Raw genomic sequence first — 17,443 nt, forward strand, 5'->3', positions numbered from 1 at the left:
AAATGCAACAGGATCAGAGTTGAACAGGTGGTCGACTGCAAAGATGAACCAAGAGAGCAGGAGTTTCTAAGCTCCACAAAGCAATGCAGCTCAGTGTAAATTACTCACAGCTCTGTTAGCAAGTCAACTGAAATTAAATGAAATTCACAGGAGACACTAAGAAGACAGCAGGAACCCCTAAGGAACTCGGAAGCAAAGTCAATCATTAAGCGACACCGCCAGCTCACACTTGCCTGTCAGCAATAGATCCTAATTAACAAGCAGCTAACAGGTCCCGATCAGCACCTCCCTGTTGGGACACTGAGAAGGTGCGAAAAGGCATAGAGGGGGGTGGAATCAATGCAAAGTCTCCACCTCTCCAATCTCAGAGTCAGTAAACATATGAAATCCATAGAAAACTGAAATATTAGAGACCTGCTGAGGCTAAAGGGCAAGAGCAGCCCCCTACTGACAAAGCATATTTTAAAGACAGCATCATGTTAACACCAAATACTTGTGTTCCAAATCCATCGAGACCACTAGGCTTTGCACATGAAAATCTTGCTCATCTCAAAACATACTCCATCCTTTTCTCCAGAACAGAGCTGACAGTCATCTAAAATGACTCCTTCTAGTGTGCACCTCCATGTTTAGCATTCCGTCGACACCTCCCCACCCGCATGACAGTAATTACTCTGCGCCTGTTCAGCCTAATCGACACTGACAATGAAAGCAGAACCTTATTTCAAATTAGCAACCCCCCCACTAACACCCCCCATTGCCTTTCAAAAGGCAACTCTTCAAGGGTGTTTTAATTTGGATTTTTCTGTAAATTTTATAGTATGCTGAGACTGGGGGGCACAGAGGAATGTCCTTGTCTGCCCGAGACTGGGACACCTGCCAAACAGCTATTTAAATACTTATCGCAGAATGCATTATTCAGATAAACAATCTCCTTTCAAAAATTTTCAGCAAGATTCAGAAAGGCTGCTGTACACGAAGTGCTCACCTTCCAGTGAACACCTGTCTCTTCCAAATGCTCGGACAACACTGTCAAATCAAACCACATTCCTAAATCATTTTGTGACCCACTGACAGTCACTCAATCTTAAATATAGGTAAACAATTTTTTCTGTATTCTGATCTTGTAAGTCACCTTGGGCATCAGTCAAATATACAAAAACAAATAAATAATAATGTCAATAACAACTACACCATTTCCAGATTGATTTTTTAAAACCCATGCTTCTGCTGAGCTGCTAGATAGAACATAAATGAGAATAACATTTATTCCAGAAAGATGTAGTTTGAAGGGTGGCACTTGTATTTTTAAAGATAAAAACACAAGAGGTGTGTTGATCAGATGAAGAATAAAAGGTATCAAGCCAAAACCACAAATTAAATCCTAGCTACCTCTCTCAGTCAGAGTATCAGGAGGGGTGGCATGCCCACCATCTAGAAGCACTATCTTACACCAGATATTTAATCTCTCATTTACCCATCCCTCTCAATATCATTTCATGAATTTGTGGACACACAATCCCTCTGTCAAAAGGACTTTTGCCCCAACTCACCTCCCAAATGTAATTTCAATGGGAAACTAGGAAGAACAAGCTACTTAACCCCAACTATTGGTATTTTTGGGGGTAGACCCCATATTTACCTCCAGTGAATGGAATACACTCTGAAGTTCTACATTCTTCCCACTAGAACTCCATGTTATGGCCAGGAATAGTTGCACTCCAGAGCATTTATCCATAGTTAAAATACCATGACTATTGCTATTACAGTAATACCTTAGTTACTACTCAGGATATGTTCCAACAACTGGAACATTATTCTAAAATAGCGCTAAACAGGATCATTATAATACTGTACTTTATTAGATAGGTGAAAATACAAATACCATAGAACAATGATGAACTTTTTTTGGACAACTAGCTGTGCTACCCATTTAAGACGGGATAACTCTAAGTAATCAACACAGGCCTCAGTGTTAACATTTGCAGTGCAGTGTGTGCCACTGGTTGCTGTGTCTCTGTTGCATACCATTTGGTGCAGGATTTATAAAAGTAATGCTAATGTTTTTGATGTGCCATCTGTTGGATAGCAAAAACATGGATGAATACATAGACAAACACCCAGACACTTGTGCTTTAATTTAAGTGGATTTTCTTTAATGAAATTACAATCAGCAATATTTTTTTTTTACATCTTCCACAAATCTTGGCTGTTGTTGAGTCACTTTTTGTATTAACATTGTATCTACACATAAAATGTATCAAAGTTACATTCACACTTGGCATTAAAATGTGTATCCAGTGTCCACATCGTATCCTGATAGTTACTGAATGAGGAAGGTTCCCATAACTTGTGCAGACTCTTTGTGTAGGATTTGGAGGTTTGGCAGTAACATTTACCTGAGCACAACATAGAATGGAAACTAGTGACTTGTAATGACTCAACACAAAAAAGTGAAAAGAACTTGACACCAAAAGAGAATAGTAACTGGACTTAAAGTTGAGAAGTGTCCATTTCTGGCTACCCTTACATGGCTTATCTGCCTGCTGCTGCTGACAACCTATGAATGTGATCCTAGTGATCTAAGGACAGTCCAATCATGAATGTGTTTACACCTGGTCAAGTGGTATCTAGCCAGACACCAGGTGTAAACAAGACACTAACATCATTTTTTTTCTTATTTAAATAATTAGACATGGGTGAAAATTATTGGAAAAGAAAATACTTGTCAAAAAATGCACTCAACAGCTAACCAAAAATATGTATTCTGCACAAAATACACTCAATGACTAAATCAGTGTTAATGATGATACAGTAATGGCTGCTCTTGAGAATTACTGAGCATGCACACTTTAACGAAAAATCCTAAATGGGGCATTGTTAGTTGGGGCATTATTGTATTATTAAGATACACTTGGCTAACAACTTTGCAGCATACACAGCAATTCTTTATACAAATGTTTTACATTTCAGGCATGAAAAAAGTGTTTTTCCCACGGTCACACAATAAACTAGAGACGAGAATTAAACCATTAGCCTTTTCTTTTAAAATATATAGGAAGGGACCATCTTTTGCTGTCATATATGTTCTCCTGGCATTCAAGTTCCTCCAAAAGCGCTCTCTTATTTTGGTGCATCATTTCAGCAACATTACTGCAGAAGTGTCTTCTGGCAGTTTTGATTGCCTGACATTGTTACATGAAAGGCTATACAGTCTTTGTTGCAGGTTCCTCTGCTAAAGAAGCCCAACTGTGTGCCCTCTGTGCCACAGCAGTACCTTGCCAGTTTGGTAATCCCCAAAATACTTTAAAACAAGACTTTTGTCAATAATTAGCATTTGGGAGTAAAAAATCATGACCTGTGAAAATTTTCTGTTGGAAGCATACCCACCAACTTATTTTTAAACTTTATGGCTGCAAAATAAAAAATAAACTGTAATGTATAAAATAAGATAAATAAGGCAGGAGATGCATGCAAAGGTGCAGTCAGTACAGATTGATAGTACAGTACCACTGTCACTCCAGAACCTCTATATTGACACTAAAAGGGGGAAGAGATTTTAAAAGTAATTAGGCAGATACAATCTAAAGTTTGTTTACACATGGATTGGAAATTTTGCACCTAGATGACCAACATTTAAAGGTAACATAGCTTTCCTATGCTTGTCCCAATTACACATGCTCCCTGGGTGTTATATTTCAGCTCATGAATATAAAGTTGTATATAAGTGAAATATAAAGTGAATATAAAGCTGTAAAAGTCATTCTGAGAGTCACATATTCAAAATAATTCTTATTACAATGGACTACTTTTAATACATACTTTATTTTAACACTACCCATAAATTACACCCTCATAAACAACTATCTGTGTACAACTCAACTATATTTTATATAATGGCCCCAAAGCCAAAATTATTTAAAGCATAGAGCCTTACTAAAAGTAGCACATATTAATGGACAAGTAAGACATGTTGTCATTAAACAGTACTACGTGTGTATATGCTTATTCTTCTGATACACACAAAAATACACACCATAATATTCAAACCAATGATTAAGACTGGCCACAATGCTTTATTCAATAGTTCGGCCTGCATGCAACAGGAAGAAGAACTTGGCAAGCTCTTTCCTCTAGAGAAAAGAGCTACTTCTTCTCTTCCCATCGCCTTGCCTAATTTTGTTAAGAGAAGCTTTGCAGGCGGTACGCTCTTTCCAAACTTCCCCCGCCCCCACCCCGCCAAAACTCCTCTGACTGACAGAACCATTCTCTGGTTGAAACAACCTCAATTTCAATAAAACCACGAAGCCGCAATATTACCTCTGCAATTGAACGGCAGCCGTATATCCTGTATCCTACCCCGGGGGAGCAGCGGTGGGCCCAGCGACACCATTATAATCAATCCGATGAGACATTATTCATGGATTTCCAGTAATCTTGCCCTAAGAAACAGCCGTTTTGCCGCTCCTAAATTTCTGCAAATCAATTCAGTTGTGAAGAGGCACTTGCCCTGCCTGTCTGTAGAGATGATTAGGTCTCTCCGAGTGAAACCCAGATTAAATTACATAGCAAACCTCTTCATATTTTTTTTTACAAGGTCCCATCAGGCAACCTGCAGATTCTGTCTTTTAACCATATAATAATAATAATAATCACAACTTGTACTTTTTTTAAATATGGTGTTTAGCTCCTATTTAAGTACACACTGGTGGTACACTATTTTTTAAATGCACCTTGTTTTCTGATCTATTGACAGCTTAATATAAATACTGTAACATAATGAACAGCTGCACTACCTTGAAGTGCTCATTTCAAATGCACCAACTGTTACAATAACCAGAATGGGATAAGAATGACTTTATTATTATTATTAATAATTTGCATTTTTTTTCAAGATAATCATTTGAATTAATACATGTGTTACCTAATCCAATTTCTCCAGTTCGGTGTTGCAGGAGTGGGAGCTCATTGTGCTAGCATCTTGTGCAAGGAAGGAACCACTCCCTCAAACAGGCTGTATGTATGTATGTATCAATGTAACTTGCATGTATGAGGAAACTGGAGTGGCTGGTGAAAGTACAAGCACAGAGAGAATGTACAAGGTCAACACAGGCAACTTGTGAGATGCATTGAACCACAATTCTGAAAAATCCTGGATACAGTCCATCTGTATTTTACCACTGAGGGTGTATCTATTAAGACAATGTAAAGTAATTCCGGAGGCGGGGTGAAGTTAAACTACAAAACAAACAACTTGAACCATGTTTCCAAACATTTCCCAAACCCTGTTTCCATACAATGATTAAAAGCAGACCACAAAACATCTATTTTTCTTGCTTCTTTTTCAGATGGGAGAACAGTTTCTGAACAGAAGACGGAATTAAATGATAGCAGCTGGTGGCAAAGAGACTTCGGTACTGGTAGAAATCTGCACAAGGTACTTCGGGTGCAAATAAACCAGCCAGCTGGGACAAGGGCAAGCTTTGAGGTGGAGAACAAGGTAGCAAGCCACAGCAACAGCACGGCAGAAGACAAGAACCTTCCAATTGTCTACAATCATAGGAGTGGCAGAAGTAAGAAGAGAAAAAAGGAAAGAAAAAACACATCGCCTTTTTGTTTAACCTTTATTAGCAGACACTTATCTGAAGTCATAGATTCTGAAAACTAAATCCTTTGATTTACCCTAATGATGCTAGCTCTAAGAAAATGGGCCACAAACTGGCCTCCAATGAATGCTTGACTTCCAATGGGTTGTCACTTTCACTTAGCCATAGCGCAATAAAATAAAAAAAAAAAAGCAGAGCAAAAAGTAAGTTTGTCTAAAAAGGAACATGGTGTGCAATATGAACAAGAGAAGGAATATCACTGTTTAAGCAAACAGATTGGAAACAAGTAGACCCTAGTTAATGAATGCACTGGTTCAGAAGGCACCAATCAAGTTTGCATTTCATCTAAATAACCTGTTTGGCATCTCTTACAAGAATCTGCTTCCAAGGCTCCTGAGAGTGCTTTCAGTGATAAGGTTGGAAGTCTGTTGGTCTCTACTGTCTTCTAACGTTTTGACTTATAAGGCTTGCAAGAGTAATTTTGTCTGTGTGCCGACAATCAGCAATTAGGAACTAGGAGGAGTCCAAAAACTTCCATCTTTTATAACATCGCTAGGACCAGAATTAAAAAAAAAAAAAAAAAAAACTAATTTCAACCGAACCATTTGGGTACATTTGCTTTGGATAAAGAGAAGATACCAGACAGATTCCAGAAAGGAGCAGGTAAGTGTTGAAATGTAGAAGAGACAAACAATACACACAAATGGAAAGAAAGGTGAAGAACATGGGCTGAATTTAGGCCACAACTGTACACATACAGCAAGACGTCCTATAACCTGTAAGAAGAGCTCGCTGGGATGTATCTTTCCATTCAGCAACACATTCATACTAGAATGCTGAAAGTCTCCCGCAGGGCCAGAGGCTGCCAGCCAGCACTTAAACAGGGTGACACATCAATTTCTTTTTATTATTGTTATTATTATTATTATTATAGGATGTCATAAACATTGAGAGAAAAACTGGCAGGAAAGGCCAGTTTGCATGAATGTATAGGAGTCAATGAGGAGAAAAACGAAAGGCTGAGAGGGGGTGGAAGACACGAAAGAGGGAAAAATAAAGAAAAATAAAAGCTTGAGAATCCACTGTCCAAAGGAAAGTAAGATGTGTGCACATATCTAGTGGAAATAAGAACTGACAGAGAAGGTTTTCAGCAATGGTCCCTATAGACATGCCCACTGCAGCTGAAAGGGAGAGAATGCTCAACTGAACATTTTTTTTTGCTTTAGATTGGGAAAACTTTCAGTTACTTAGCATATAAGAAAATAGCACAGTAATAAAAATACAAGAATGAAATAAAACTCAGTATTTTTGAACCCATTTTAGCCCTATTTTATGAATCAGCTCCCCCACAACACTGAGTTGGATTAAATGGGTGCAAAAATGCTATGTTACATTTATGAGGATGCATTCCATTAAAAAAAAAAATCCAGAAGAGGACAATTTAGTTCAGACAAGCCCAGAGAAAAGACACTAGTTTATTGCCTCGGGCTGAAGTGAAGAACTGCGTCAAAGTGGCAGCAGACAAAGGGAGATTGCAGGGGGTGGGGATGGCAGTGGCATGCAGCCTCCAGCTACGCGTGCTCATTCTACTGTGTATAAAAGGAGCGGGATAAATTTTGTAGACCTGAATAATCTTATCATGTTAACTATGTGTTTATAAATTTGTGAGAGAGAAGATGCGAAGTGTAGAAGGGATCAAATAGATTTCTAACATGAATGCTTAAAATTGGGGAGCCCCATTAAAATCGAGACAGCAGGCAGTCGGAGTCTAAATACACAGAGAAAGAGTAAGGGCCAGGCATTCCGGCAATTTGTATCTGTAGTGTAATCAGACTTGCACTGAAGCATTTGAGAGAGTGAGAGCGAGAGGGAGAGAAGATTAGCAGTCTTGCTTGAGACATGACAGATTGGCACTGATTGGAAATAGAGAGAAACCTTTCATTGAATCAGGACATGAGGTTGGGGGCGTGATGGTGGTGGTGGGGGAGGTTGGTTAAGCAGGAAAGAGATTTGTAGGCGAAAAAAGAGGGAGATTAGTGGACCAAGAGGCAAGTGGGATGGACAGAGTGGCTCTCATTTGAATGGAGAGCGAGAGTGATGCACAGGGGCTGACACCTGATCCTGCAGGGATGGCCTGAAAGCTCATGTTGGTCAGAGGCTGGTGTGGGCAATATATCCAAGACCTATGCCGGACTGTGCAACCCTCCAGATCCAAATGCTGCTATTTGAACAGAGCCTCTCTGAGACTGCAAAACAGTTGTACAGCTAGCATCACTAAAATCCTGAAGACATGCACTAATTCTACTATATCTTTTTCCTTAAGAAAGAAGACAATCCTGTGGCATTTTTTTCTCTGGGATACTTTTTTCTCTGAATAAAAATAAAAGTCCCTACTACCATTGAAAACTCTGGAATATATTCTTAGGAAAATCAACAATTAGAAGTTTTAACCAGATAGAACACAGAAGAGAGGCCCCCAGGAGTACCCAAAACATCTCAGGTAAGTGAATCAAGGAATTCAAAGTAGATTATTATGTTCATAACAGGTATGAATATATTGGAGGACCAAACATATACAAAGTACCCTCTCCCAATGACAAATGTTTATTTTATGTAGTGTTTGGTTCATTTAATCTTACAGCAGTTATGATTATAAAGGGTACAGGTAAAAAGGAAGGAATGAACATGTGTGTCAGGTTACTGGAAAAACAAGGCAGATGTGCTAAGTTGCTAAATGAAGATACATTCAAAACACAGATTTCTCATTAAATTTATGCAAAGCACACTGACAAGCAAGCTGCCTACATGGCAGGAGTGGGCTGTGGGGAAATCTGAAGAGCAGGGTAGGTGGAAGATCAGGCTTCAGCTTATCTCATATATACTCAGAGTATTTAACAGGCCTGAAGATCAGTTAACTCATACGTGACTCCTGGAGATTTTGTTCATTGAGACATTTACTTTTTTAGTGACTGCCTTTATTGAAGGTGACTTACAATATATGAAATACAATTAGGTTTATTTCTTTTGTTTTTCCAAAAGGAACACAGGCAGTTGAATTGACTTTCTCATGGTCACAGAGTTTCAGTAGCAGGATTTGAAACAACCGTCACAGGATTTGAAATCACTACATCACACTGTCTACTATTGAGAAGAGAAAAACTTTTGTCTTCTCATAGCATTTTTTTACTTTTATCTTTATTATGGCAAAATGGGATTGGCTAAAAGCTTGTCTCAGATTTATTTATTCAAATTAAGCAATATAAAATAGATTTTGCAGTAGGTCACACAGAATAGTCTGAGGTATGCAAGTAGCAATGTTTACAACAGGGATAGATAGATAGATAGGATAGATAGGATAGATAGATAGATAGGATAGATAGAGATACACACACTTTATTAATCCCAAGGGGAAATTCACACCCAAGGGGAAATTGTCAGATGCTGGATTGACAGTCCTCCATTTCTGAGTAAGCTGCCTCTCACCCTGTACTCTGTACTGCTGGGATAGGTGCCAGCCCCCCACATTCTCAAACTGGATTAACTGGGTTTGAGAATTTATATGCATATGCATACAGTAGGTGCGTGTCTGCAGGAGCATGCCTTGCAATGGCCTTGTCACCTGTTTAAGATTGTTTTCTGCATTGCTCCTTGTGCTCCTGTGACTGGCTATGTTAGTGAGCGTACTTGGATTAAACAGGTTTGTGAATGATAATTTAAAATGGTTCCAATGCAGTGGAGTGATGACACAGCCTGCTCCAAATACAATTCCATAATAGCACTGTGATTATGATGATTGTTCAGGACAATTTTTAAATGGAGTTGCTAGCACACTCTTTAAGCACCAAATGATGACAAATGACACCTCTACACTGATGTAAGCATTGCTAACAACAGCACAGGTGCAAACTGACTTCCTTGGATTAAACACCTTTAGGAAAATGAAGACACCAAATCCCACATGACAAGCACTCCAGTATGTTGCACACACAAATCATCCGCCAAGCTGTCAAACAGAATGCAAATCAGACAAGCCTACCTGCATGACCAGGAGAACCCTGTCTGAGTTTGCAAGCCTATCTAACCACCCAAGGGAACTGACAAACATTTCTCAATGTAGACATCACCAGCAGACGACAGCCAACAGGTTTTCACCAGGGAACCATGATAAAACAGGTTTCAACAGCTAGGATACCCTGAGTGTATGTGTGAGAGGAAATGTAATAAATCCAGCATATCAAGATCCCACACGTATGAAGTACTGCTAAACTTATATGTCCTTTGAAAGACCCTTACCAACACCTAATATGGGGAGACAGCAGAAGAAAACCACCTGTCCAACCACCGCTGTGCATACCTTACCTTAACTCTCCGCAAAGCTGTAGTGTTGTCATGGCAGGGCTAGTTATTGACAGCCTGACGGATGTTACAATGTCTACAAACATTGCTCCCCTTCTCCCATCCGCACAGCTTGCTTCTTGTTCTCTTTGATCTGTATGGTGTCATACAAGCTATTGCACAATAAGAGTTCTCTCTTCTATTAATGTAGGGAGCCCAGCAGCTTCTGCTCAGCAATGAAAAAACCATCAAAAAATCAACAATTGCAGCACTGCTCTAACAATCTTGCCAATTCATTCTTTCTTTACCAATACATTGTAGCACAAAAAGTAAAACAGCTAAAAGGTCCCAGCACATTTAAATGGATAACCTCAACTTGATGGAGTTCTCTTATTTTTTCTCCCAGCAAATTAGCCAAAACAGCAATTGCTTAGGGGTTCTCCAAGGCTCAAGAGCAAGGCTAACAATTCAATATGCTTTTTAAAATAAAAAGGTGTTGTTTATGCCGACCTCTGCAATATGTGAACACTAAATTCAAATGAAACGCCAGGGAATTGAGATCCTAAAAGCCACAGGTAGGAAGATGAATACTAATGTCTCATCACACTTAATTAAACTGTTTTTTGAATATCTAATACTGAAGTGTTTGAAAAAAAGCTCATCTGATTTATCATCATCTCATCTTAAAACAAATTACATGGCTGCTCCGTGCTACCTACCCAATTAAAGACTATAGGCTTAACTTGGCAAACATATTTCTTTACATGGTATTTCATCCACCTATTTCTCACTTGTTCTTCAAGTCCAGGGTAATGTTGAGAATGTGCATGTCCCAGCAGCACTTTGCACAAGTGAGAACCCATAACTGAGAACATTTGAATGCATGTACACAACTCACTCACACTAAGCTAATTTCATTCTAAAGGTGTCCTTACAAAAGAAGCATGGTCTGGATAGGAGCTAAAACAGCACAAGCAAGTAGAAAAAAAATTATGTCAAAGTCTATCTATCCATTTCCTCAACTTGATCAATTAAACCTGGCTTAACTTTAAGAAGGGTGAATATAGTTATATATATATATATATATAGTTATATATATATATATATATATATATATATATATATATATATATATATATATATATATATATATATATATATATATATATATATATATATATATATATATATATATATACACACACACAGTATCTGCAGTGAGCTGGCGCCCTGCCCAGGGTTTGTTTCCTGCCTTGCATCCTGTGTTGGCTGGGATTGGCTCCAGCAGACCCTGGTGACCCTGTAGTTAGGATATAGTGGTGAGAACTGATCGCGTGGTAAGGGAGGACAGAGTGACAGGGCAGGCGTCCACAGGGACGCAGATGGGACAGGGTCTATACCTTTCCCATAGGGAGACCCAAATCATCACAGCGCCCCAGAGAAAGAGGAGGAATCGAGGGTAGAAAACCGGTTCCTCCAATAAGGCAGGATGCTCACGTCTAGAGAAGGGTCAGCCTCTGCGGAGGCAGAGGGAAACCCAAAAGTCGGCTGAGGTGACAGGAGTGCGAGCGGTCGCGTCTGATGTCCCAACTAGGGAGGCACGGAATCTGTGTAGGGGCTGCCGAAGAGGCAAATCCCAGGGTGCTGGTCGGAAGGGGGAGTGCTGCCTGTGCGTGGCACGGAAGAACAGCAGGTGGTGGTGTCAAGGCAGCGTCTCCGCCCCATTTCTGCATGTTGTGTTGCAGGACCGGAGCCTGGATACGAAGTAGGACCCGATTCGACGGAGATCTGCCCTCGCGGGACAGGCCACTGGCTCCTAGGGGTCTCAGCTGGCGATAGGGAACATGGCTGGGGGTGGAACCCTGCCGGGATGCCCGGAAGGACCGGAGGAGGGCTTACGCCTTCTCCAGACCACGAGGGGACATCTGACCTGGTGGCTCAACCCTATAGGGGCCTGTGGTCACCGCCAGGGGGCGCCCAGATGCCTGAGGAGCCCTGGCCCTCAGCACTTCTGCAACACCTGGAAGTGGTGGGGGAAGAAGACCAGGGACACCCAGAGTGCTTCCGGGTGCACAGCCGGCACTTCCGCCACACCTGGGAGGGCCGGCAGAAGGTTATCGGGAGGCACCTGGAGCTCATCCAGGTGAGCATAAAAGGGGCCGCCTCCCTCCATTCGATGGCTGGAGTCAGGAGGAAGAGAGACGGAGCTCGGGAGGAGAGGAGTGGAGGTGGACTTGAGAAGGAGAAGTATTGGAAGGGCCTGGACTTTGGGGAAGTACTGGGGTTTGTGTGTGTGGTTTGGAACTGTAAATAATGTATAATAAACATGTGTTAGGTGAACTGTCGGTGTCCACCTGTCTGTGTCTGGGCTATGCTCCACAGTATGTATGTATATATATATATATATATATATATACATATATACATACACACACACACACACACACACACACACACACACACACACACACATATATATATATATATATATATATATATATATATATATATATATATATATATAATAAACAAACCACATGGCGTGGCGCAACATAAAGAGGCTTTGCCTCTGACGCTGAAGTCCGAGGTTCGATCCTGCATTATTTGACAGTAAAACTATACACATACATATATATGTATATATATACACACACACACACACATATATATTATATATATATATTTTATATATATATATATATATATATATATATTTTATACACACACACACACACACACACACACAGATGACTTTGATTTATGCGGGGACGATTCCAGTTCGGTGCAAAGATGATTCTTCATGTCATTAGTTTGCACACTTCTCAATGGTCCAGGATTTTTTGGGTGATTTTCTATGTAATAAACTTAATATATTATAGCATAATGAAAACTGCATAATTAGATCTGGACCACCCTATACACAGCCCATAATCTTTTCATCTTCTATCCACAAACAATGTTCACCCTTTGCCCATGACATACATTTGGCTAGAAAATTGCCATTAAAAGCAGGGACACTTCTGACTCACATCTGTAGGCGCCAGCACTAAAAACATAATATTTTAATGATAAAAATGGCATAGAGAATAGACACAAGAACAGTCCAATTCTGACATTCTAGCACTCCTGTTATTCTGTCAGTTTCAAATCTTTTGAAAATATTGTATCAATACTTAAAAATATATACAGTAACTCAACACAGTCACACATGTTCAGTCGTTAATAAAAAAAAAAAATTCTGCTTTGTATTCTTTGTATGTAACGTCAAGCTTGTTCAGGAAAAGCTTTTTCCTGAATTGAACCCCTTGGAGCAGCATGAGTGGGCGAGTGGATGAATGGAAGGCTGTTCAAACTCCTTCTTGCAGGAGAAATATGCATTTTCAATGCAGTGTGGTTTTATATTGTTAGAATATGACTTTAACCATTTCTGGGAAAATTATCACAATACTTCACTCAGAGGAAATGCATGGATAAAATCTTGAGAGTTCCTGCCCAGTGGTATAAAAATTCTTTAATTTTGACTAATACAGTAGTAAAAAGGTTAATGCTATGGCCTCAAAGATCCAGTTGCATGAGTCACAATCCCAGTTGGAATATCAGCTATTTGTTTTTTTTTCCTTCCTCCCAAATGCCAAAGATATAAAACAGTTAGCTTACTGGTGGTTCTAAATTGAATAAATGTCCACTTCAATTGACTCTTGTCCAGAGTGGAATCCTACCTTATAGGCGATGTTGCCATGGTGGAGCAGAAATTAACCCGCTGCCTCATCACCTCCTGAATGGAGCTTTTACAGGGTTTTTCTCTGGACTTTCTCCCATATCTCAAAAATAATTATTTACAGTAAGTTGACCCAGAATGAGTGAATGTGGTTGTGTACATGAATGTGCCCTGTGATACAACTGGCACCATGTCCTGGATTGGCTTTCACCATACACCCAGGGTAACTAGAATAGGTTTTGCCTCCACTTGATCCTGAATTAGCTAAGCAGGTCTGAAATGAAAAGACTGATGAACAGGCTAGGAAGCATTATTTGTGTTTAGTGTATGTAAAACCAGTTCAAAGAGATTCTTGTTATTCTTGCAAACCCAAAAAGACTGGCACTACCTTGTTTTAATGGTGACAGACCACTAGAATTTTACTTTGTATTTACCTTATATTGTTTGTGGCAAATATGCATTTAATAAAGTGTCCTTCATAATAAACACCATCGTAAAGTTTTGCACCCCACAGTTAGCATACAGGCCAATTGATGGCTTTGCTCAGCTACAATTAGTATGTTTTGGTTTCTGGTTTAGTTCAAGGCTACACCACCATCTGCCTTTGAGTTACATGAAGAAATCAGTGACAATCCCAGAAAAGATTATACTTAATTTACGAAAGTTGCAAGTTGAAAAGTCAAACCAAATTGAGAAGTCCCCAGGACATGCATCTAGGTTATATTTTATGAAGGTGTTTTAGTAAGCATCTTCATGCACTTTGAGGCATCTGAGATGAATATCATAAGGGAAGGCACTTTGCACATTAGGAGTGTAGTGTAATACTTTACAAATATGCCTTCTGAAGAGGATGATGTTAAAGCTGTTAGCAGTGACAACATTACAGTCGAGTGGGAGAAGTCATGAAGGCCGAGGTGAGAATGCTTTGGCATAGTATGGGGGCTGGTGTAAGGCTGAGTGTTTAGCATGTAATACTGACATGTGGACAGTTTCTCTTCTTTGTTTATAACAATATTCCCCAAAGAATCTCTACAACAGGAGATAACAGCATTTATATCTCAGACATCACTCCCTGCTTAGCACAAAGATGACTTCAGAAAACCAAGATGAAAGCCTATTCTTCAAAAACAGTAGGGTTCCTGGGAGCCACTGTCACAAGTTTTGTAAACCTGCTCCTCTAAAATGATCACTCTACAGAAAGCCACTGTCGCCTAACTAAAGGATGCCAGATGTGGGCTCTACTTATCCATTATCTGACAGAGGTGCACTGCACGCTAAGCTGCTAGGTCAAACCGGATCCAAATCTCAAGCTGCTCATCATCATTAAGGAGTAAGGACATTTCTCAAAATACTCAGGCACTGAAAACAGGGAAATCTCCAGCACAGCTGCACTTTTTCAGCTCTTTGCTTTTCAGATATGTGGATAGACAAACAGTTCTGCTCTCCGATGATGCTTGAGCTTGCAATCCATACCTCATGCTCTATGAACAATTGCATCTCAGGAAGAGCTTTAATAATTCAATAATATTTTGCCTGAGGAAATTAATCATATCAGGCAGAGCTGATCCAGAGATCTTGGTTTTAACACAAGCATGTCACAAAAAATTACACTTTGGATTTGGCTGTTCATTGCCCTTTTGACTTGAGCAATTCACCAAGACCTTCTGAACAAATGACTATTTCAATAGCCTTTAGTACATTTAATGACCCAAAAAAATTAATAGAAAACAAGAACAGCAGTACTGACATAGGTGGCAAAGGTTGCACAGTTCACATCTTCAGGAATACTGGGTTTAAGCTCTGGCTCTACCACTATACCTATGGAGTTTTCATGTTCTCCCTATGTAGGTTTCTTCCCATGGTGCTATAACTTAATCCTGAAAGTTGACTGGTGATGCTAATTGGCATTGTATGAATGGATGTTAAGTGTGTCCAGTAATGTCTCCTCTGGATTTAATATATGGCTTGCTTTGGATGTTGACAGGATAGGGTTTGGCCCCCAACAATAGTCTAATGGAAATAAGCAGGTTTACAAAATAGATGGATGGACAGATTGGCCTTTAGAAGATAGCGAACTATAAGAGAAGGTAGACACAGGCATCAGGCCAGAAGGCCTACCTGACGTCTTTAATGATTGATCAAGGCAAGTTAGTTCTGAGAGCTCTCTCGAGGTGGAAGATGTGCTCATTTAACAAGCCACTCTGCCACTGCTGTCTTTGTGTTTAAAATCTGGAAAATTGTATTATCCATTCAGGGATTATTTTTGGCCTTTTGAAGTTTTACTAGTATGTTTAAGTTTAGATGAAATGAAAATCAGTAAAAATGGGACACGTCTTTAAAGGGCTAGAGCACACAGATCATCTCTAGGGAATATTTTGATCAATTCCTCCTTCAGCAAAATCTTTAAGGGCCGTGACAATTGCATCAAAAAGTCGTCATATTCATAGATTTTTAGAAACATTTTGCCTAAATCCATATAAGAACTATCAGACAATCAATTTTTCTACTTTAGTTGCATAAGATGAATATGTTTAACACACACCAAATGCCTGAAAGTAACAGTTACAATGTTGCTACTGAATATTGGTTCAAATGCAAAAAAATCTACTATTAAATTAAATATTATTATTAAAGATATATTACACCATATTGCACTTAGATATATATATATATATATATATATATAAAAGATAAAACACATTGAAGACCAGCTACTCAGAAGTTAATTACCAATTTATATATATATATATATATATATATATATATATATATATATATATATATATACTCAGCAAAAAGAAACGTCCCTTTTTCAGGACTGTGTATTTCAACAATAATGTTTTAAAAATCCAAATAACTTTACAGATCTTCACTGTAAAGGGTTTAAACAATGTTTTCCATGCATGTTCAATTAACCATAATCAATTAATTAACATGCACCTGTGGAATGGTCGTTAAGACCTTAACAGCTTACAGAAAGTAGGCATTTAAGGTCACAGTTCTAAAAACGCAGGACACTAAAGAGACTTGTCTACCGACTGTGAAAAACACCAAAAGAAAGATCCCCAGGGTCCCTGCTCATCTGCGTCAACGTGCATTAGACATGCTGCAGGGAGGCATGAGGACTGCTGATGTGGCTAGGGCAATAAATTGCCATGTCCGCACTGTGAGACGCCCAAGACAGCGCTACAGGGAGACAGGAAGGACAGCTGATCACTTTTTGCAGTGGAAGACCACGTGTAACAACACCTGCACAGGATCGGTACATCCGAATATCACACCTGCGTGACAGGTACAGGATGGCCACAACAACTGCCCGAGCCACACCAGGAACACACAATCCCTCCATCAGTGCTCAGACTGTCCGCAATAGGCTGAGAGAGGCTGGACTGAGGGCTTGTAGGCCTGTTGTAAGGCAGGTCCTTATCAGACATCACCAGCAACAACGCCGCCTATGGGCACAAACCCACCTTCGCTGGACCAGACAGGAGTAGCAAAAAGTGCTCTTCACTGATGAGTCACGGTTTTGTCTCACCAGGGGTGATGGACGGATTTGTGTTTATCGTCGAAGGATTTGAGCACATCTGGGACCTGTTGGATCGCAGGGTGAGGGCTAGGGCCATTCCCCCCAGACGTTTCTTTTTTTGCTGAGTATATATATATATATATATATATATATATATATATATATATATAACACACACACACACACACACTATATACATACACATATACTCACACACACTAAAAGTGTTAATCAGAGATTAACATATAATATAATATA

At 39.6% G+C, this 17,443-nt stretch overlaps 2 protein-coding genes across 5 annotated transcripts in view; one reads left to right on the forward strand and one right to left on the reverse strand.

Annotated features, from left to right (window-relative positions):
* The window catches only part of macrod1 (mono-ADP ribosylhydrolase 1), a 512,933-nt gene that overhangs the window by 353,023 nt on the left and 142,467 nt on the right, over positions 1-17,443 (reverse strand). The gene's annotated exons all lie outside the window — the stretch shown is intronic.
* LOC120533763 (leucine-rich repeat transmembrane protein FLRT1-like) overlaps positions 1-17,443 on the forward strand; it is an 89,877-nt gene that overhangs the window by 57,295 nt on the left and 15,139 nt on the right. Inside the window, 2 exon segments of the mRNA XM_039760702.1 lie at positions 5,349-6,269; positions 7,930-8,106. The gene's annotated coding sequence lies outside the window, so the exon portion shown is untranslated.

Source organism: Polypterus senegalus, chromosome 8 (assembly GCF_016835505.1).
Source record: "Polypterus senegalus isolate Bchr_013 chromosome 8, ASM1683550v1, whole genome shotgun sequence".
Classification (NCBI taxonomy): Eukaryota; Metazoa; Chordata; class Cladistia; order Polypteriformes; family Polypteridae; genus Polypterus; species Polypterus senegalus.